The following is a 23,191-nucleotide window of genomic DNA, read 5'->3' on the forward strand; positions in this document are numbered from 1 at the left end:
ACTCTATATCTAAACCATTACATTAGCAAATTCAGTTTCATGACAGCTTGCATGCTCAGCCCTTTTGGAGTTGCCCAACCATTTCCTCAGCTTCTAGGCGAGGTTGATTCACTGGGCCTTCCAGGTGGTCCAACCTAGGGCAGCGAGTATGCAGGTAGACTGGGGGTTAAATCACAGGCAGCCATTTCCATCTGGCTGTAGGCCCTCCGCAGGGACCCGCCACCGCAGAGGTTTTTCTGCAGCACGTGGGAGGTTGTGGCTACAGAGGGGGCGGAGGCAGAGGCGGAGGCCGCACCCAGGGGCCGGGGAAGGGGGAGGGGGCGGACCATCGTTGTGACAATTTCATTCCCTACCTTGCTGCGGCAGAGAGCACCGCCACATATTCAGAGGCCATTGGCCCGTGCGTTGGTTTGCAAGAGCTCTGGGGCTGTCCCGCCAGACAGAAGACAGAGCCCAAGCCACGGAAGGCATCAGAGCTCGACCGACCAAGAGCAAAGAGAACCCAGAGGCCCGGGCCAGACCATCCTGGGAGCGCCTCCCAGCCTGGTGCCACCGTCGCCAAACGCCGGTGCCTTGCGGAGCAGCCGCCGCCGCCCGGGCTGCAGAGGCCACACGGATGCCCGAGCCACGCGGCCCGCGCGGGGGCAGCCGCCGCAGTCGCCATCCCACACAAGCTCCGGACGCGCACGACTGCTGGTGAGTGGCCGCGCACGTGTGCCCGCTGGCCCCGAGGTGCGTGGAGATGACGAGTGGTTTCCTGTTGCCCTGCGGTCCCCGCCCCTACGAGCCCCTATCCTGCTCTAGGGTTAGCTTCTCGCCCTGGAAGGTGGAGGCTGTGGTTCCTGGTCTCTGAGCCCTGGGGCGGTGACCTGGACCGGGCTGTGCGTGCTTTTCTGGTTCATACTTGGAATGCATCCTTGCAGATGATGTCAGGATTCCGAGAGCCCACCTCACTGGTTTTGCGTGGGGCTCCACGTCGGCTGCGCGGGATGTCAAGGAGGGAGGGGCGAGAAACTGGTAAAGCACCTTCATACTAGAGGGTGGGGGGAGGAGAGGACTTTCTAGATGTTGCATTGATACCGTTTAGCCTCGTGAGACATATTCTCTTACTGGAATAACTTGATTGCTCTCTGGAAGCCTCAAGGGAAATGCGCAAAAAGATGCAATGCTATTAAAACATAATTTTCCAGAACTCGTCGAAACAACTGCTGATAGTCTAGAGTCCAAAGTGCTGTGGTTAATTGAAATGTAAAAGAAAAAGAAAATCACAATGAAGCACTAATTCAAGAAATAGGATCTAATTTAGAGGACTGGGGAAAAAAAAAATCTCTAGGTTGGTGCGAGGGGGAGGGGCCTGTCTGCCTTCCCAAAATGAGTGTTTGGTCACTAGTAAGCCCCGTGAACACGCCGCTTTCCAGACATCCTGCTATCCACGAAAATTCAACGAAGTCTTGAGTTTCAAAAGTGTTTCCAGAAATAAGGTTAATTTGAACTTCTGTCAAGGTCAATACAGACTCGTGAGAGCAGACAAAAATGAACACTTGAATGTTTGACTTCCGGTTTCAATTTGTAAGTAGTATTTGTTTCCAGACCTGTTTCATGGGCAGTTTTTTTTTTTTTTTTTTTTGTATTTCTGACGGACGCCAATTTGAATTTTATAAATGTACTCTGTAACTAGACACTGCTGGGCATTGTTTAAATCCACTGTAAATATGTGTCCATTTTAAACACGTTAATGTCTGAGCAGTAGGCTGACCCTGTTAGACCACTGGTTCTCAACCTTCCTAACGCTGAGACTCTTTAATAAGGTTCCTCATGTTGTGACCCTCCCACAACCATAAAATTATTTATGATGCTACTTCACAGTTGTAATTTTGCTTCTGTTGTGAATTGTAGTGCAAATATCAGTATTTTCTGATGGTGTTAGGTGACACCTGTGAGAAGGTCAAAAGGTCATTAGATCTGCAAACGGGTCGCGACCCACAGGTTGAGAACCTCTGGGTCAGCGCCAGTTAAAATTAATTGGATGTAAGTTGTCCAGTTGTCCGTTCTGTTCACCAATAGCTCATGGAAACCCACTGTTGAGTACACCTCAACCGCAGTGCGTGCATCAGCTGTTTCATATGAATTTTAAGAAGAGTTTTGTTTTGTTTCCTTAAAATACGCATCTATAAAGGCAGATTCTAAGTCCTTTACCCATTTCTAAGAGGTAGCGTGGCTTGGAGAGAGTAGTGAGGGGCCTGGTGTCCTGTGGGTGTGCTCAGCCACAGCATGTATGCTGAATGGTGTCTTTGGGGTTGGTTGCTGAAAGGGTTGGTAAAAAGTTTAAAAACTGTGGATAATTGTCAATCATATCGAACGCTTTCTTCTTCCAGTTGGTTGAGACCCTTACTTTCAGGATTCTTCTCAGGTCTGCTTTTAAGAACAGAACAATCTAGGGAATAAAATGAGAAAAGACTGATCATGCTCCAACGAACTTTTTAACACACAAAGAAAATCAGCATTTTTGGTACACGTATATCATTATTCTGTTCTTAGTAGCTCCCCACACCACCTTTCCCCTCACTCCCATTCCCCTCCATCCCCATAGTCCCCTCTCTGCCTCAGGCCATGTGGATTAGCACCCCTTTCCCCGTCCCTCTTCCTCCTTCCTGTTAAATAGACAAATAGACTTTTTTCTCCCTCTCAGATCTGTTTTTCACTTTCATATCCCCCTCCCCCTCCCCCTCTCCCTCCTCCTCTCCCTCTCCTTCTCCCTCTTCCTCTCCTCCCTTTCCCTCCCCCTCTCCTCCCTCTCCCTCTCCCTCTCTCTCCACACACACACACACACACACACACACACACACACACACACACACACGTACAAACTGAACTCCGGAATCTGCACACAAGAGAAAACGTGCTGTTTGTTTTTCTGAGTCTAGCTCATTTCATTTAATATAGCGACCCATTTTTTATTGTTATAATTTCATATTTACAGCTGAATAAAAATAACACTGTAGGTTCGCTACATTTTCTTTATAGAGTTATGCATGGATGGACATCTAGGCTGATAATTTTTACTCAAAATTATGAGAGGAAATCATGTAGATGGCCCCGAGTCTAAGTCAAGCGCTCGCTTAGACATTGTTTTAGACAAGGTAGGAATATTTTTCACGCGTTTATTTAGTGTGTGTGCCCATTAAGAGGACAGCTTTGGGGGCTGGTTTCCTTCTTCCACCATCTGGATCCTGTGTATTCAACTCAGGACCTCAAGCTTGGTTCAAGTACTTTTACACACTGGTACATCTCAAGCCATGCCTGCTGACTCTTTCATCAACCCACCCGGCGTCTGTGTGTTTCTGTTTAATCCAGTAGCTTTTATTTTCCTTGACCTCCTTAAGGACTTATAAGTTATTTCTGTCGAAACTATGAGAAATGACTCATAATTATTGTTGAAAATACCAGAGCCAGGTTTCCATCCCTTAGGGCTGATGGGTTTCAGCTGTTCAATAAATAGTTGTCAAATGAGTAGCAGGTTCTAGAATGCCTTTGTCTTACCAACCTAACTTCCATCGACTCTTCTGATATTGATGTTCTTTTTGGATGTAACTTTATATGAATCACTAAACAGCGCATCAAATCAAAGCAGGGGCAATATAGTCAATGAAAAAGATCAGCTTCCACAATGGAAGAACCAGTAAGTATTCTTCTCAACCTTCCGAATGCTGCAACCCCTTAATACAGTTCCTCATGTTGTGATAACCACCAACCATAAAATCATTTCATTGCTACTTTATAACTGTAATTTTACTACTTTTATGAATTGTAATATAAATATTTGATATGTAGAATATCTGATATATGACCCTGGTAAGGATTGTTCAATTCCCAAAGGAAAAGACTCACAGGTTTAAAACAACCTAAACCACCATATTGGTACCTGCTGATCTCCCAGTTCCCTGAATGTGTAAACTCTCCTATTGGACTGTGTCCTGTTGAACTATGCCCTATTGGGGGTATATTCAGAAATCCTGAGCTGACATCACAGAGTTCCGTTCTTGAATAATCTGGATGGAACTACATCTGGATGTGGCTTTTGTCAGGGATTATTTGCATTTCTAAGCAAATCCACTGAATGGCTACAACAATCCTTCCTCTCTTTAGACCGAGTGGAGTGGCCAGTTTATTTGGCAAGCTGCTCTGTTTCCAAAGCACACATCTTTTTATTCTCTTTCTAAATTTTAAATTAAGTCCATGTTATTTTTGACTATTGAAGCACTTGGCTTAGAGACATTAACTCTCTAGTTAAAATTCATTAATTGAAAGGACTGCTTTTTCATAAATAAGGGTTATGAAAGAGCCACCCATTGAAACACCAGCGAGTCCTATGGTTCCTTTTGGTACTCTCTTGGAATGTTAGAAGCTTCTTTTCTTGTTGCTACAGTTCTGACTTTCCATTAGTAATCACTAACAATTCTCTCTGTGATTCCGGATCTAATTCCAGGATGGAAGTTAGAAAGCTACCAGAATTGACCTAGATAATAATACTGCATCATTTAACAATAATGCAAAAATTACTTTCTGTGTTCTTCCCTTTATGTGTTTCTCTGAAGAGGCTTCTCTCATTCCGGATAAAAATGAACCACACCCCAAAGTAAACATGCAAAAATAAAATTGCTTTTCATAGTTTTGAAGTAACACAGCACTGCTATTCTCTGTATAATGAAATATGGCTTTTTTTTTTTTTTTAATCAGTAGCCCTTTGTTATAAGTAGGTGTCTGTGAACTTCCATGACTTTTCATGCCCCTTGTAAGTCAGGTGCTGGGACTTAAACTTATGGGTTAGACAATGGCAGGTCCCTTGACAGAAGTAAGCAGAAGAGGCATGTTTCTATAAGTGCATGCATTCTGGCAATGGCAGGAGTGGGTTAGAAAAATGAAAAAGGATGTGGTGATCTGGTGTTTGGCAACGACAACCTGGCCCAAGGTCCTTGGGACACCAAGATAAAGACAACTTCAGATGTCAGGATTCCTTATGTGAAGAGGCATAAAAATATTCAGGCATTACCAGTCGATCTCAGCGTCCTTGTCTGCTGAGCTCTCTAGTACTTCAGAACCTTGCAAAGTTTGAGAAGTTATTTAACAATAGCTATTGGTTGCTGGCCATGATATCTCAAGGATGCTATTTATTAGTTGAGTCATTTGGTAAGTTACTGACTTCTTTGAGGCTTAACTTCCTCATCTTTCAATGGGGTGTCTAATTTCTATCTCCTAAGAGTTGAATTGGAATACATGAATAAGTAGGTGTGTAAATAAATGGGGGCTGATACAAATGAGGAGCCATGAGTGCTTGCTACTTTTAATATTCATAAAACACCAATTTGTAGTAGACACCTCTTTTGCATATTTAAAAAGTGAAGTACAAAGGACACAGGTATAGTGTTAAGTGACATAAACTAGTTGGTGACAGAGTTGGAGTCAATCTGAGACTCTCTGCTTCCAACATCTGCTTTCTTTCTGTGTGTGTGTGTTCCCTGTCCCCCATACTGCATATTGACTATAGAGATACTGACAAACGCAGTGTGTGTGATTCTGTCCCAGTTCAAACACAGACTCTGAATCTCCCGCTTAGAATTGGTACCCAGGTTATTGTACCTTTTGGGAGACATTTTTTCCTTGATGTTTAGTATTTACTAAATGTTGTTTTCATAAAACCATTAATGGAAACTCTATGGAATCTACAAGAGTAACCATAGTAATGGGGGATACAGGGTCTGAACTAGCCATCTTCTGTAACTAAGCAAGGCCTCAGTAGAGGGGTTGGAATATTACTCCAGCCACAAAACCTTTGACCTACAGACCATCGGCCTGCAAAGTGTGGTGGGACAAGAGCCCAAGTCATCATCAGAGACCAGAGAAACTTCACCCGGCAACTAATGGGAGCATATGTAAAGTTCCACAGCCAAACATGGGGCACAGCTGAGGGAGTCCTATGGAGAAGAGAGGAAGGATTGGAGGAAGTAGACATACCATGGCCCACAGAATCAACTGATCAGGACTCATGGGATCTTGCAGAGATAAGGAAGCCTGGAGGGGTCTGACCTAGGTCCTTTGCATATATGTTATGGTCCAGTAGCTTTGTGTTCTTGTGGCTATCCTAGTGGGAGTGGGGTCTTTGCCTGACTCTTTTGCTTACTCATGGGACCCCTTTCCTCCTATACTGTGTTGCCTTTTCCAACCTTAATGTGATGGTATGCGCCTGGTCTTACTGTAGTTAATTAGTTGTGCTGTGTTTGGTTGACATCCCTGGGAGGCCTGCTTTTCCCTGGGGCTTGGGGGAATGGTTCTGGGGAAGAGGGCAGGTGATGGGGGGCGGAGACTGGGGTGAGGGGAGAGGAAACTGGAGTTGGGATATAATATGTAAGAGAAGAATACAAAAAAATTTAAAGAGAATTATTCTAGTACACACACACACACACACACCACACATACACACACACATACACACACACACACACCACATGCATATATGTGCACATGCTGGTCTTGAGTCCATATATGGAAATCAGAACATAACTTTTAGGAGCTGGTTCTCTTTTTCCACCTTCTAGATTTGAGAGATCAAACGTATGTCAGTAGATATAGTACTTTTACCAGCTGAGCTCTCTTGCTAGTTCTAATTTGTGTTTTTACATTTGCTTTAAAATGAGTTCTTTTTTACTTTTCTGCTCCGTGTGGTTGGCATACACAACACATACCTTCATATTCAGTGGCTATGCCTGAGATAGGGGAGACACTTCAAAAGTGCAGCTGGTCCCGAGGACCTCTGTGACATCTACCTCTCTCCATGGTCCAGAGTCTCAGAAGCTTCCATTCTCCAAGCACAGTGCAGTGATGAATGCATTTCCATTGTTTTTGTTTGTTTGTTTGTTTGTTTGTTTGTTTGTTTTTTTCTTTTTTATTTAGCTCATTCAGGATGTTCTGGAGAATGCGGGCAAAGTAAATTCTCGCTGTTCTTTGGTTTCCTTAAGTAGCTGCGTCCAGTTCTCAGCGTCCAGACTTTAACTGTTGGTGGGGAGACCCTTGAGGTACTGAGATGTGAGAGCTGTCAGCTCCCTCAGATCTTCTCTACCTGGCTCTCGTCTGCCATCACTGACTTAAGCACCACGTTGCCTCAGACCTTGTAAGTTTTGTTCCTGTAAGTTACTTTGAGAAGTCTTAGCTAATACCCGGTCTTCAGTTTGTTTTTGTTTTAGTGCTGGGATTGAACTCAGGAACTCATGTATTAAGCACAGACTTGATTGCCTGAGTTCTACACTTCCAGTCTTGATATTGTGTCTCACTAAAGCAAGTGTGAGTTGTTTTTTTTCTGGTTTTGGATAAAGCTTCTTGATAAACAACAAATTATATTATTCAAGATATTTTAAATATCACCTCTATCCTTTGACTTAGATATTTCTTATCTAACCAGACTTTCATTCCTTCTTAAAGAAACCCTTCAGTGTCTTCAGGTTTAGCGTGACTACAGATGACAGAACTGGAGAGTTGGCGAATCTTGGCGCTTTGGTTTTTAAACATTTGCCATAGCTAATGCTTTAATGGCATCTCAGTTGAGCCGGAGATTTGGCAGGGGTTCCTATGAGAGGTAACTTTAAGTAAGCCACCACCAATCAGTCACTTTGGTGATTCATCACTTTGGTGATGATTCATTGGGTTAATTTGGAAACAGAATGTCAGGATGACTTGTTTGACCCCCTTCTGGCTCATGTGCGCTGACTTCCTGTTTTGCATTTGCCTGTGTTCAAAAAGAAGCCCTGGTACTGGTCCCTTTTAGAATAACGTATCTCAGGCTCAACATGGCTGAACAGCAGTGAGCCAGACACCTCTAATTAAAACCAGAAGGAAAACTACATTTAGTAATAGGATTATGGTTGAATTGCTCTTATCTACTGAACCCATGATTTCATGGACAGGATGTTACTCTGTGTCCTACCACTAACGTTGTATCCCTTAATACCATTGCTGTGCATTTCTGTGAAACCTCAAGAACCCCTCCTTATTCAGGGGTTCCTGCTTCAGTATAATGGTGGATTGATTCTAGTTCTTTTTTCCTGTCTGTTTTGTCCTCTTAGGGTTGTTTTTGAATTGTCCCATAAAATTTCTCTCTAGCTATAAAAGATTGAAGGCAGGGGATGGAGCGGGATAGGACAGGCCTGGAGAGGGCACTGCATGTGTGGGTGTTCTGCATAGGAAATACTGCTCACTGAATTAATGCAAAACTCATCCCCTCCCCCCAAAAAAAGTACGTAAATAAAATTAACGTTAACGTGGAATCAGGTTGATATAGAAGTTTGCTTTTCCGATTAGCAAAAAAAATCAAGATGTAATTGTCAAAAGGATATAAGTGACTGTCGTATTCTAATGACACATATAGTTAAGTTTCTTTCATCAAGTATTGAATGACTTAGAAAGGTAAACATCAAGTTAGTCTAAATAATATTTTCCATCCGACCTACATAGTTTTCTCTGTCCGAGGGTTGGGGTGGACTCTGGCAGCCTCTGTCTAAAAGTCTTTGCAAGAGGATTGGATGCAGGTGGCTAGTCAGACATGCATAGAGAAACACAATGAACAACATAGTCTAATTCCATAAGCAGATAGTTAGTTCTGTTTTTATTTTTGAGCATGTGTTCCTTGTGACCTACAAACACATTTTCGTGTCATCACAAACCAGAATACTACCCTGAGGAATGGAATGACGTGATTCCTTTCATGCTTTTGGTGTAAAGCCTGATTTGGGGGATTTTATGGTTGTTCTGTTTCTGTTGCATTGTGCTCAGAACCCCTCAGTGTTAGCAGGAGTTTGTAGAGATAATGTCAGATGTCCTTCTGAATGCCCAGCGTTTCGAGATAGGTTTGATAAAGAAAGGCTGCAGAAAATGTGATAAGTGCTGCAAGCAGTCTAATAATGCACAAGAGAGAAGAGGGCCAGACCAAGAAGGCCCTCAAGAACGGGCCAAGATGCTTGAATCTTCTCTGCTCAACACAACTGCACAATTTTGAACAGGGGATGGGCATAATGTGATGCAAATAAGTATATTCCTCAGCTTGTGCCACGTAGTATTTCATTTGGAAACAGAGAAATCAGTTGAGCAAATTATAGGCTTGTCACCATAAAGGCAAATGTTTAAGGACTTAGGGATCTGAATTTAGTAGCACCATCTGTAAAGATCTTGCAATAGGGTTCTCTCTCCACCTCTGCGTTCACAAATGTCCATAGCAAGGAAACTGCTCTTTCTGGCAATTGGATGTCATGATGAATGATGTGTAACGCTAACATCTCTCCGCTTGCTCATCTTGCACATAGGGAAACTGACTAGCCAAGAAGTCAAGTCTTAAGAAACCCATTCCTATAGGCTTAGAAAATATATAATTTTTTCAGTCCTAAACTGATGTATACTTATAGCAATTGATACAGAAAATGAACTCAGAAGTCCCCTGTGAACCAATTCCTGAGAAAAAAATTTAGAAAAATTCATCTGTGTACCAGATATTTTAATTCTCAATGCCAATACAAAGTAAATACATATGCATCCATACTATGAGAGTGATGTCTTGCCTTGAGTGTTTTCCAATACTTGCTATTCTTGCTAGATGCTCTAACTTGGACAGTTCCATGATTCAGGATGCAACTATTTAAGTCTTTTTAAGGGATCCATCTGTCAAATTCTCTTAAATAATTCTCTTCTGATGACGGTTTTTTGTTGTTGTTGTTGTTTTTTGAGACAAGGTTTCTCTGTGTAGCACTGGCTGTCCTGGAACTCACTTTGTAGACCAGGCTGGCCTCGAACTCAGAAATCCACCTGCCTCTGTCTCCTGAGTGCTGGGATTAAAGGCGTGGGCCACCACGTCGGCTCTGATGACAATTTTATTTCAAATTTTTAATATGTTTAAAACATGCTGCTGCTGCTGCTGTGTGTGTGGGTATGACATATATATATATATATATATATATATATATATATATATATATATATATATAAAATCATATATATGTGTGGGTATGGTATATATATATTGTATATATATATAATATGTGTGTATATATATGTGTGTGTGTATGTATATTATATGTGTGTGTGTGTGTGTGTGTGTGTGTGTGTGTTTATCTAGGCAAGGAATCTAAAAAACCCAATTTCAAATTAGAACTGCTTGGTCAACAGGAAAATATGTTCTTCAGAATCATCACTCCTGAGTCTGATCAGTTATATGACTTTTATCAGTTAAGTAAATGAAATTACTTAGTTTAAATTTGAGATTTTGTTTTGGTTTGTTTTTCTGGTGCCAGAGCATGCATCCTTCTGACTTGTGTATCCATTTTCACATAATCACAAACTGGAATGTAACCCTCAAAAATAACCCTTGTTATAATTGTTCTATTTTGTCATTAGTTATTATAAATCTTTTATGTGTCTAACTTGTAAGTCATACTGTCTAATATACATTCCTAGGGAGGGGGAATGTTTGTAAAATTTTGTGCTATCTGTGGTTTTAGGTATCCACTGAGGGGGTCTTAAAACATAGACTTTATAAGTAAGATATTATATTTATAACTACGATATTAATAATAACAATCTATTAAAGAGCTTTAAGCAAAGTGATGGCAATGTCCAAGTCAGTATTAACAGACCACAATGTATGTCACATAAGAGTTAATCAGAAGCCGGGCAGTGGTGGCGCATGCCTTTAATCCCAGTACTTGGGAGGCAGAAGCAGGCAGATTTCTGTGTTCAAGGCCAGCCTGGTCTACAGAGTGAGTTCCAGGACAGCCAGGACTACAGAGAAACCCTGTCTCAAAAAAACAAACAAAACAAAACACAACAAAATAAACCCAAAAAAACAAAAACAAACAAACCCAACCAAGCCAAAAACATTTGAAATGTAAATAAAGAAAATATCTAATAAAAATTTTGAGAACAAAAGAATCAGAGTGAAATGAGGTAGGAGTATATAGATCTAGTACAAAATCTCTTCCAGCAATAGGGCCAGATAAAGTGGCAGGTATTAAGGGGCCTCTTGACAAGACAGAAGATGCAGGCTTGAGAGACACTTTGGAGAGCAAATCAAATCTGCAGATGTAGTTGTTAGGTGGGTTAAGAGTTGGGGTTCTGTGCTGTGTGATTGGTTGGATATTGGTAAGGAACACTTCCAATTACCATCTCTGTTGCCACTTACAACATCTTTATTTATGTTTTTGCATCTCATTATATTTGGGTTGATTGTGAATTCTATGAGTATCCTTCAGAATGTCCCCCAAACTATATTTCATTTATTGTCTTTAGTCCAGAACTGGGCTACTTCCTTCCACAGTGATACACTTGTCTCCTGTCTGAGAGACCACATCTTATCTCCTTCTAACTTTATCCATCACAGCCAGATAAGTTCGAGCTTGTAAATATGTACTAAATAACTTATTTGGACAGATCACCTTATTACCAGGATTGAGAATTAAACAAAAATTAAATATACCTCAGAAGACTTATTGGTCATTTCCCAATTATAATTTGAGGCAAGGAGAAGGATATTTTGCTTAGGAAAACAAAATACAACCTGTATTTTATACCTTATGTTACACTAATCTAGACGTGGCCAAGAGCTATTTATCCAAAAGTGTCTAACAATAAAGGTGTGAGAGTCTTAAACAAGGAGTAGACATAGTTTTAGGTTATCTTATAATTGGTGAATTTGAAGATCTACATTTGTCAGCTTTGTTTCCCTGACTGAAATACCCAAGACAGACATAAGGAGTCGGCTCCATTACCCTGGAATCTGTGACAAGACAGAGCCTCAAGATAAGTGGAGAATAGCTGCTTCATTCTTAGACAGCAGGAAAAAGAAAAAGGGTACATGAAAGGAGGAGAGAGAGAGAGAGAAAGAGAAAGAGAGAGATAAAGAAAGAGAAACTGACTCCTTATGGGCATTCATTATCACTATCAAGGGAAGGACATACAGACTTCATTTCTTTTCACCAGGCTGCTCCTCTTAGAGACTCCACAAGATCTCAGAAGGGCTATCATCTATCTGTGAAGCAGTCCTTAACAAGGGATACTTTAGCTACCATTGGATACCTGGTATGTGCCAGCTGTCTAATGCTGGCAGCTGAGGGAAAGACTTGGTGCTAGGATACTTGCCTAGCAGATTAGAGATCCTGTGCTCATCCTCAGTATCTTCCCCACCATGGATAGATCCATTAGACAGCATAACGTTTGTAAGCATTATATAAAAACATAACAACTTCCATCCAGGAAGTTATGCTAAACTAAGAAGTATGCAAGGAATAGAAAACTCACCCTTTTCAAACATTGTGATAATTGTTTCAGACAAAAGTCATATTTAGTTGCTAAAATTAGCTGGTAGCAGAATGTGTGCATACTCTTAAAACAACTGCTTACAAAGTACTTCCTAAATTCATTGAAAAAGAAAAAAGGAAAGAAAGGAAAAGAAAGGAAAAAAAAAAAAAGAAGGTCTCCTCATAGGGAAAAATTTTACAGCATAGCTTAAATCATCAAAGTTCACTTCTCCAATAATCAGACAAACCAATGCCATGGTTCTGGATGCAGCAAGATAAATTGTCACTTCTGCAATTTTTTTTTTTTTTTTTTTTTTTGCTTAGGAAATGCTAAACTCTAATTGTTTCTTTGTGTCAGCGTTTTAGTAGGTGCCACAATCTTCTATTGTGCAGTTGTTTAACACCTTTACCTTTCTGTCATAGCCCTGGCCCCTGGCCCCTGGCCCCTGGCCCCTGGCCCCTGGCATATAATAAGGCAGAAAGCTCCCATAGGTCTTTGTTCCCATTGTTTCAGCCCTTTCTCGTTCATAGTCAGGGCTTAAGGAGTCAAGACAAATAAATGAAAGGAGAAATAAATTTATTTGGAACAGCAGACAGCATTTGTAGATTTAAAGATAGATTTACCCTTGGCTGCTATTGAGTGAGAAGTCACAGTTGGATGCCTTCAGGGAAATGAAGGGACACAGCTGCAGCTCCAGTTAAATGGCCGATGTGAGAAACCACTGCATTCTGCATGATAAAGACACATCAAGTGCAAAGATGGAAAGTTCAGTTTGGGGGATGCAGATTGAGGGCTGAGGAAGAAAGAGGGAGAGACACCAGTGTCAGCAGAGTGAAGGCTAGGCATTTTTTTAGAGGGTTTTCTGTTACTGTCTTAGAGAAATTTTACTTGATGCAGTGTCTCAAGTTTTGATGTAAATAAACGTATCTCGGACTGCTGAATTAAAAAATCGAGAGAGATGCCAAGGGCATCTTTCCCAGAAATTCTGACTCATTTGGGACCTAAGAATTTGCTTTATTGTTGCCAGCATCTCCCTCTTCATTCATGCTTCTGTGGTCCAGTTATTCCAGGAACTACACTCAGAAGAAACATTACATCTGCATTAGAGATGCCCCCACCAGGAAGGAAGAGATGGTAGGACTAGGAAATGGCACCTTTTAAGCACTCCATTGGCATAAGGACTTCTTGAAGAGTAGTATATTAATAGAGCGTCCCACGAAAGGGTATGTGGGTAGCCCTATGTTCCCCCCGACCCCTGGCACACTACAGTTAGGTTCATTCCATAGCCTTTTAGGGCTTTTGTCCACTGTATTGAAAAACTCATCTGTTGTAACACCAAACGTAAATGCTATTGCTCATAGAAGAAACCTGGACAGTGAAGCTCTCCAAGTCTGGAGAACCTTAGGGAATCAGTGGACAGATATGTCAACTGATAATCAGAATGTCTGCCTTTTGTTTGTTTGCTTGCTTGCTTTAGAATAGTAATATCAGACTAACATCATTTGTTGGAGAACTCTCCTTAGGAAATCTATGAAAATTAAATACAATAAATTAATCATGGCTAAGACCTGGTCCTCTATCTCGAAGCTTCAGTCAATTCGGCAAGCAGAAAAATGATGCCATTTAAAAATGGGTCTGTTGAACTAAGAACCTTTGAATATTATTTTTTAAAAAAAGTCATTCGGGATAAATGAAAACATATTACAGGATATGGTAAAAATGAGTGACATATTTGAAGTGAAAATTTCTGGATATTTTCTTTTTAAAGATTCACCAGCAGGACAGCAAAATTATCGTCCTGAAATTATGATTAGAAAAATACATTTGAAATCTAAGTAGCTTCTTGACACCTTACATTTATTTACTAAACAGTTTTATAGTGCATATTAATCGACTTATATTTTAAAAAGCTCAACATCCCACCTATTCAAGATAACAATGTTGCTTTTCTGCTAGTAAATTGGTTTATAAGTTTATGGAATGTCTGTTGGATACCACAACATTTAGAATTTTAGCTTAAAAGATAGTGGATACTTTGAATTGAGCTGTGTCATGCTAGAATAATTGTTCATTTAGGTGGCCAGGCACAGACACTGAATCATTCTGCCTAAGAAGGAAAAATGTGAATAAATGTCCATTTTATGTCTCAGGCACAGAGATTGTGAATTGTATATTTGCGATGCTAGACTGAAATCCCATTTCTCCAGTCAGTTCTGTCTTTCTCGCCTGAGGTCCATGGATTTGACCCTCCTTGGATTTCACTGATAACTTTCTTTTCTTTTCTTTTCTTTTCTTTTCTTTTCTTTTCTTTTCTTTTCTTTTCTTTTCTTTTCTTTTCTTTTCTTTTCTTTTTTTATAATTCCAATTTTGTTTTTTGTCTTATTTTTTTCCATTTCATTTTTATTAGATATTTTCTTCATTTACATTTCAAATGTTATCCCGAAAGTCCCCTATACCACCACCACCCCCGCCCTGCTCCCCAACCTACCCACTCCTGCTTCCTGGCCCTGGCCTTCGCCTGTACTGGGACATCTGATCTTCCCAAGACCCAGGGCCTCTCCTCCCACTGATGGCCAACTAGGCCATCCTCTGCTACATATGCATAGGGTTGCAGACCTCTTCAGCTCCTTGGGTACTTTCTCTAGCTCCTTCTTTAGGGGCCCTGTGTTCCATCTAATAGATGACTGTGAGCATCCACTTCTGTATTTGCCAGGCACTGGCATAGCCTCACAAGAGATAGCTATATCAGGGTCCTGTCAGCAAAATCTTGCTGGCATATACAATAGTGTCTGCGTTTGGTGGTTGTATATGGGATGGATCCCCGGATGAGGCAGTCACTGGATGGTCTGTTAATGAATGACTGGTGTCACTGCAGGACCACGCCTGAACTCTAGGCCCCTCCTTTGTTTCCTTTCTCCATCACGGATCAATTTATTGCCTCTTCTAGAAGCTTTTGTTTTCTCATGCATAGAATGGAGGGAAGGAGAGGGAAAGCTGTGCTGTATGTTTGTTAAGCATTACTTCACTCTAAGACAACTTGGAATTTGAACTCCAATGTTCTGACTGTGGGTTACAAGTCTAGGGTGTGTCTGATATCTGAGAGGCTGTCTTCACCACAGTCTGAGGACACGTGTGTTGATGTGCAACTCCATTAGAGAAGGAAAGTCAATGTTTAACAGTACCCGTTACCACCATGGCAGCCATCGTGCAGTTGTTTGATGTGTTAAAGGAGACAAATAGTGCTTTATTAGCTTTTCCCATGTAAACTCAGCTTGGCTCTTACCCAGGACACAAGAGAGCAATTGCTCTCAACCTATGGATCACAGTCCCCGCAGGGGTTACATATCAGGTATCTGCATACTATATACTTACATTGCAATTCCTAACAGTGTGAAATTGCAGTTATGAAGTATCAGCAAAAATAATTCTGTTGTCGGAGTCACCCCAACATGAGGAACTATATTAAAGGGTTGCAGCATTAGGAAGGTTGAGAAACCACTGTGGTAGAGGGAAAGAAGAGAGAGCACTGTATGTTTAAAGTAAAAATGGGATTCATGGGCACATTCAGAATAGTCTTGATATAGTCACAGATGAACACTTGCTACAAATTCATATCCAGGCTATATTTTGTACTTATTCCACAATTCATTAAGTAGTATGACAGGTGAAAAGAGAGGAAGGATTGAAATTAGTACTTTCAGTGAGATATTGGAAGGTTTTTGTTTTGTTTTGTTTTTTTTAACCCACAACAGGTTAAAAGTAGTAAAGAAGGAAGCCTTGCTACTATCAATCAGGTACTAGAAGTGAAAATGAATTATCAAAAATGGTTGATGTTTTTCTTCAGAAATGCTAGATCTTATGAACTTAGCAGCAGCAGCAGCAGCAGCAGCAGCAGCAGCAGCAGCAGCAGCAGCAGCATTGTGTCAACTCAGTAGTTAAGGACACTTGCTGTTCTTGCAAAGGACCTGGGTTTGGTTTGTGTTTCCAACTGTCTATAACTCCAGTTCCAGGTGACCTGACATGCTCTACTGACCCCCCCTATCAGGCACTGGGCATGCATGCGGTACCCATACATGCACATCCAGGCAAACACTTTCATACACATCAAGATACATAGATCTATAAAACTTTCCCCAAGAGTGGTATATTTAATTCCTCCCTCTGTGGTCCCTCCAGTCTTGATGGCTGGTCACCATCAGACCCCTCTGCTCTAGACTATTCACTCAGGACAGACCTGCAGGGAGGAGGCCGAAACCCGACCCCCCAGTGGGTGTTCACCCCCGCATAGTGGTTAACAGGTAGAGGGGAAAAAGCCCTCAACAGAAGCTGCTTCTTCACGTTGTCCTCTCTCCGTTCCCATTGACATCCTTTTGTTTCCCCAAAGATTCCTTTTAACTTTGAGGAATGTGTTCTTCTGTACTACTTTTGGAATTTAAAGGGTTTTAACATTCAACTATTAACTGGCAAGGTTGAGTTGTTCATGTCTTGATATGGCTATATTTTGGCATAGATAAGATGCCATCTGGGCCACCACACTTTTCTCCTTAGGACTATAGATACTTACTTTAAGTAACCAGAGTATTCTGTTCTTAGAGTCTTTCAAAATGAAGGGAGGTGCTGCCGCTAACTGGTAGCCCTCCTAAAAGAGGTCTGCAGCTTTAAGAGTATGGCTGAGAGGTCCTCCTTTGTGAATCTGTCACTGAAGGCCTGGGAGTGGCCCTCTCCCTTTATCTGAAGCAGATAAGATCAAGATCTTTGCAGCTCAATAATTTCCTTTCTGCACCACTAATTAAAGTAAGCTGCACCCTGTTCCTCCTGGAAAATGAACTCTAACCCAGTGGGGACAAGAAAGGCTGTCCGTTTGGCCAGTAAGAACTGAACTTGTACAGATGGCATGAGCTGGTCTGTTCTCTCACCTGACAGCACCTCACCTGCTTATCCAGGTCACTGTGGCACTCGGAAGAAAAGAACACGACTGGGTAGAGATGTCCCCAGCTCTTTTGTCAGTGTAGAGCCTGTCAGGAGAGTGCTCACTGTCCGGTAGATTCTTTTCTGTATTCTAGAAAACACTGCTGTTGTGGATGAAAGTGGGTCAGGATTCTAAGCTTAAGGACCTCTTCCTGAAAAAGAAAAAGTGGGTTTTGTCCATTGGATGGTTGGTTTTGGTTTTGGTTGGTTGATCCTTTCTCTCTCTCTCTTTCTCTCTCTCTCTCTCTCTCTCTCTCTCTCTCTCTCTCTCTCTCTCTCTTTCTTTCTTTCTTTCTGTTGTTGTATTTTTGAGACAGGGTTTCTTGAGACAGGACAGTCATGGCTGTCCTGGAATTCGCTTTATAGACTAGGTTGACTCTGAATTTACAGAGATCCACCTGCCTTTGCCTCCCAAGTGCTGGGATTAAAGGCCTGAGCCAAAACTGTGCAGCTAGAGTATCCATATTTAAAAGATAAGTATATTGACACTGAAAGGGGGGGGAAGGCCTACAAAATTGGTCTCAGTATATAGCTTAGTGTGGAGTGCTTGTCTAGCATGTGAGGCCCTAGATTCTGAACATCCCCTGCCCTTCAGAAAGTAGTGAGGAGATCAGGGGAGGGGGGGATAGAGGAAGAAGGAGAGGTAGAAAAACCTAAGACACAAAGTCTTCTGTTCATTCTCTCCATTATTTGCTCCATATTTTAAGAGAGAATCACACTATGCTCCAGTCTGTGGGGGCAATTGAGAGTTGGCAGCAATGAGTTGGGGATCAAACAGAAAGATGCTGCTGCTGCTATTGGTTGGAAGGGCAGTCAACTTCTCCGACCTGTCACTTGGAGAGGACTCAAGGATGAGGCCCCTTTTGTCATAGACCCTCTGAGCAGCTGGCTGCTCAATCCCTTCCCTGGGCTGCTGTCAGCTGACCCTCTGGGACAGGGTTAGCTTCTTTGTGCTCATTGTGAACATGAACACTTTGGGTACCCATGTCCCCAAGCCCTTTATGTCACGATCAGCAGGAAGCTCTCTACACCTCTGTAAAAGGTCAGTTTAAGAGGAAAATAGTTACCTTTTCTAGAGGCTGCGTTAGGGAAGTGGTTAGGGATAAACCTGAAAAGGCAGAGCCACCGAAGGTCTCTCATAGGTTAAGTGGCTGTAATTTAGATCTTATCAAATCTGAAGAAGGTAGGTTGTACTGGAAATGAGGTTAAGGAGCAGGCTGAGACTCTAACGTTTCTGATGGAAGTTCTTAAACAGCTGTGTATGTGTTTGATACACAGCCAGGCCACTTGTGAATGAGTCTGCCTGCCTGGTGGGGCACACTAAGGACCATTAACAAGATGTTAGAACTAAGTTTACCTCCACCTTGTGTGAATACGGGGCTGTTTGCACTGTGTGCTTGCTGGCACATTGGACCTTCACTTCGAACAGTTAATTATATTTTCTTCTTGCATGGCATGCAGTGCTTCTGTGTTGCCTCTGACATTCTGCCTCAGTATATTTCTGATTCTCCAAATTGCACTGTTCTATCTTTAGCCCTTGAAGTCATCTTCAACCTCTCTTCCCTGTTATCTGCAGAAGTGTAGAGTTAGAACAGACAGCCTCAGCCCGGCTCTCCTGCTGAGTTAATGTTACAGGGATTGCTTCCTGCCTTCCAGTACCACTTGCTTATCCTCTTAGCACTAAAGTTGTTTGCCTTCTCTCCTGTTGGGCAATAAATAAATAAAAATGGCTTTGATTTCCTCATCAGAATCTTGCTTCCATTTCTCTGATTCCAATCCATAGATAAAACAACTAAATATTGTAAGTGCCTAAGTACAGGGCCTTAGGCTCCATGGTGCCCAAGTCTTTGGGACTGGGGAGACAGCTTGGTTGGTAAAGAGTTTGTCACTAAATGTAAAGACATGCATCGGTGTCCCCAACACACAGGAGAAGGCCAAGTATGGTGGTGCATGCTTGCTTGCAATTCTAGCAGTAGAGAGCAGAGACACGCCCTGCCAGCTGGTCTTATTGAGTTCATGAGCTTCAGGTTCAGTGAAGGACCTTGTCAAAAATCAACTGGAGAGCAAAAGAAGAGGATATCTTTCCATTGACCTCTGCTTTCTACACACATGTACACACACATGTACAGGTATAGGGACATATACTACACACACAAACACACACACACACACTCACAAGAAACTAAAACTTAAAAATTAAAGTTTACTGTAAACAACCAAATTAACTATGACAACCAAAAGCTTTCGGGACTGCAGCTCACTGTAGATCTGAGAGACTGTATGAGATTGATTAGGGAGAAGCCTGTTTCAGGGCATGTGGTGCTAAGGGGACATAGAGGAATGGTAGAGACTAAACAGACAGTTTCAGAGACTAGGGAAAGAAGAGTAATGACAGGCTTGTGTTCTCATATTAGCATGGCCATGGTCCCCCGGGTTTTCTTTGGCAGGATGCTGGTCCAGCTCCCTAAACAGTCTATCGAAGCACTCAGCAAGAGAGAAATCTGCATCTGTCTAAGTTGTCTGAGTGTAAGCAAACTAAAATGCTCTTTTTTTTTTTTTCCTGTTTTGCCATGGCTCATCCTTATGACACATCTCACCTTCATATAACTTCAGCTGGCAAGAGGAGGAGCGGTGGGTGCAGCGAATCATATGTATCCCTCAAGATGGAAGATGTCTCACCATAGGTAGTTAGGGAAAAGGACTCATGGTAAAATTACATGTTATCACAAATATGAGGATGAGAACAGATGTGCTGAGGGTAAAACAGTTAAGGTGGGGACATTAGAGAGGAGAAACAAGAGCTTGTAGCTGGGCATCAGGCAACCAGCTGGGCCAGAAAAGAGGAAGGGAGGCCTCCGAGGCAGCCTTAGCAGGCCAGCTGCCTCCTTTACAGCACCGTTCCTTGAGGAACATGTGCAGGACACTGCTGCAGGACACTAATGCTGGCCACATACATGTGAGAACAAAGAGCACAGACTATCAACAGCCTGGAACACCTGCAAGGTCAATGGTAAGAATACCAGCCGGCTCCAACAGCTCCAGACGATGAAGGTCAACAGCTGACAAAGCAGAAGTCAGAGATAGACTAGACATGGGGGGAGGGAAGAGTATGTTTGTGGGAGTATGTGTGTGAGTGGGTGTGAGTGTGAGCATGTGTGAGTGTGTATGAGTGTGTGTGAGTGTGTGTGTTTGAGTGTGTGTATGTGAGTATATTTGTGAGTGTGTGTGTGTGTGTGTGTGTGTGTGTGTGTGTGTTGGATAGCACATGAGCAGAGTGTGACTATCTCCTGACAGGACCAGAACATGGACAAATGTTACCTCTTAATCAGCTAAACCTGTAGTAGGTTCCAAGCGCTAACTGATCTCAGTAGAAATTACCTCAGCCTTTGTCCAGTTTCTACAATGAATCTACAGAGCAATCGGGACAAAACAATTTAACTATTTCCTCTCTCCTGGGACGCTCTCTCTCTCTTTCTGCTTTAGTTCCTCACTTTTTATTAATTTCTCTTAATTAAGAGAATTGATTCTGCTTTGCTTCTTCCTACAAGTTCCACATCTTTAGTCTTCACCAGAGTGAGACCACCAACATGAACTCCATTGTCTCAGGTTGACTTTTGGTGACCACTGACTTTCTGCTGCCTAAAGTCCCTGGGTCATGCAAATCCAGGCCCAAGAAAATTTCCCATCATGCTCAGTCATTGCTATCATTCTTCAGGATCTAGACCTTGACTGCCTCACTTCTGTCTACATTCTGTAGACTATGACTTGGTAGCATGGCCCCAGAGGTGGAAAATGTGGGTCTGAGGAAAATGTGGCTCTGTATCTACTGACAATGATATCTTCATATCAGAAAGAGAATGGCATTGTGGGATACTTACCAGCCTGCTCTATATGTACTTGTGGGCCTCAGCTCTGTAAAGCCCGGTATCTCTTACTGTTTAAGTTCTCTTCTTATTTCATGGAGATTCCAGTAGCATGAATGAAAGGTGACCTTGTCATTGATGTTCCCTGTGTTAGATTCATATGGCTTGCTTTATTTTGGGTGGCACTGGCATGAGTATGGTGCATTTTTATGTTGCTTGTTTGCTAGCTTATCTTATAAAACCAGTGCTTAAACTTTTTGCCCTCGAAAATGTTGCTAAAGATAGTTATGCAATTTTAAGTGTGTTGTTTACAGTATTAGATGTTAAAACAGACATTATGAGTACTGAAGTGAAGGTTCTATAAATTACTTTACTCCCTTGGAACTCTCTAAAGCATAACTATGAGAGATTGATACTACTACTATTACTACTACTACTACTACTAGAGCTTAGCGCTGACTTTATTGATAAAGAGCTTGACTTGAAAGCTTGAGGATTGGGGTTCGATCCTCTGCACCCACATAAATGTTGGCCCAGGAAGGGCTTGCCTATAATCCCAGCCCTGGGTAGATGATGGCAGGAGCATCCCTGGGGCTTGCCAACTTGTGAGCTTCACATTCAGTGAAGATCCTGTCTCAAAACCATATGGTGGAGGAGTGATTGTGGAAGACAGCTAACCTTGACCTGTGACCTCCACACTCCTTAGCACCTGTGCACATTCATTCAGACACCCACATACGTGCTTGACGGGACTCCAGCAAGCCTGAGCATGGCAAACATGGCTCTGGCAGGCCACACCCTTCTCCTTAGTTCCCTCTGCCTTGCTACAAACCATTAGATAGCATTCCTAATGCTAGCCACAAAGATTTATCCTCCTATTTGGCCACTTCCTCCCCACTGAGGCTAACTACCAGGGTCCAGCTACCAAAGTACTGAAGTTCAACAATAAAAGGCTCCATTCTGGCCATCTTGGTTGACATGCCTAATTAAAATTAATCAACTCATCCTAATACAGGTGTTCCCCTTTTATCTTTATAAACTACTGTTTTTCTATATGCTATATCTCTATCTAGTGGCAGTTCTTTGTCCTCCTGGGACAAATGCCCACTTCCCCTCTCCCTTGTTCCTTTCCCCCCATCCCCTGCCCTTCTCTCTTGTCCTCTGTCTTCTGTCTTTGTCTCATATTCCCTACCCTCTGCCCTTCTGAGGCAAATAAATCTCTTTCGTGCTGAGAATTTGGTTTTGGGGTCCTGAGTGAACACCGGTCCCTTCAGTACTCACCCACATATATGCAAGAAATCAAACGCTGTTGTAATAGTATGAAAATAATACTGACCTTTAACATTCTGTGGAAGCATCTTGGGATAGCTGGTCTATACTTTGAGAGCCACTGACCTAGAACTGGGAACTGAAAAAAATATAAAAATGCATATAGGAACAGGGCCATCGAGCAATAAACAGTTCAAATAATAGGTCAACCTATCTGTGAAATTCTGTTGTCTTATATTTGGAAGGAGTTCGTTTCTACCACTGAATTATAAACTTATGTGTGAAAGCTCAAAGTAACTATTTTAGCTGCAGTCAAGCTAATTAATTCTGGTATTTAAGATATTTGAATTAAACAATTGTACCAATGGAAATTCATTACAAAGAAGATTTTGTTCATTTGCTTCTGTGTGCTCACTGTTGTGTTCCACCACCCACCCCAAACACATACGTTTCTAAATTAGCACGTCCATTGCCTTCTATAGAAGTGTGACACACTAAAGGTACACACTCAGCCCTCTTTACAGGCTGCAGACATGTTGTGACCTAGGCATAACTGATGGACATTTTGATTTCATGATATGGAAACTACAGACATGTAGAAAACCCCCAGGCAACTGCACATAGTTTCCACGGCAACAGTTCGTGGCAGGAGTGGAGGAAGCTGTAGACTCCCTTGTTTTCGCTATCACAGAGACCGCTGGGTAGCGTTGTGGTCTCCTGAGACTTCTATGAGATTTGAGGTGGTGTTCCTGGAAACGCAG

At 42.1% G+C, this 23,191-nt stretch overlaps 1 long non-coding RNA gene across 1 annotated transcript in view; it reads left to right on the plus strand.

The window, feature by feature from the left end:
* Positions 1–345: 345 nt before the first annotated feature.
* The window catches only part of LOC115063856, a 32,202-nt gene continuing 9,356 nt past the window's right edge, over positions 346–23,191 (plus strand). The window contains exon 1 of the long non-coding RNA XR_003843728.1: positions 346–696. This is a non-coding gene — a long non-coding RNA (uncharacterized LOC115063856). The remainder of the gene's footprint in view (positions 697–23,191) is intronic.

The sequence above is a fragment of the Mus pahari genome, chromosome 1 (genome assembly GCF_900095145.1).
Source record: "Mus pahari chromosome 1, PAHARI_EIJ_v1.1, whole genome shotgun sequence".
NCBI classification, from domain to species: Eukaryota; Metazoa; Chordata; class Mammalia; order Rodentia; family Muridae; genus Mus; species Mus pahari.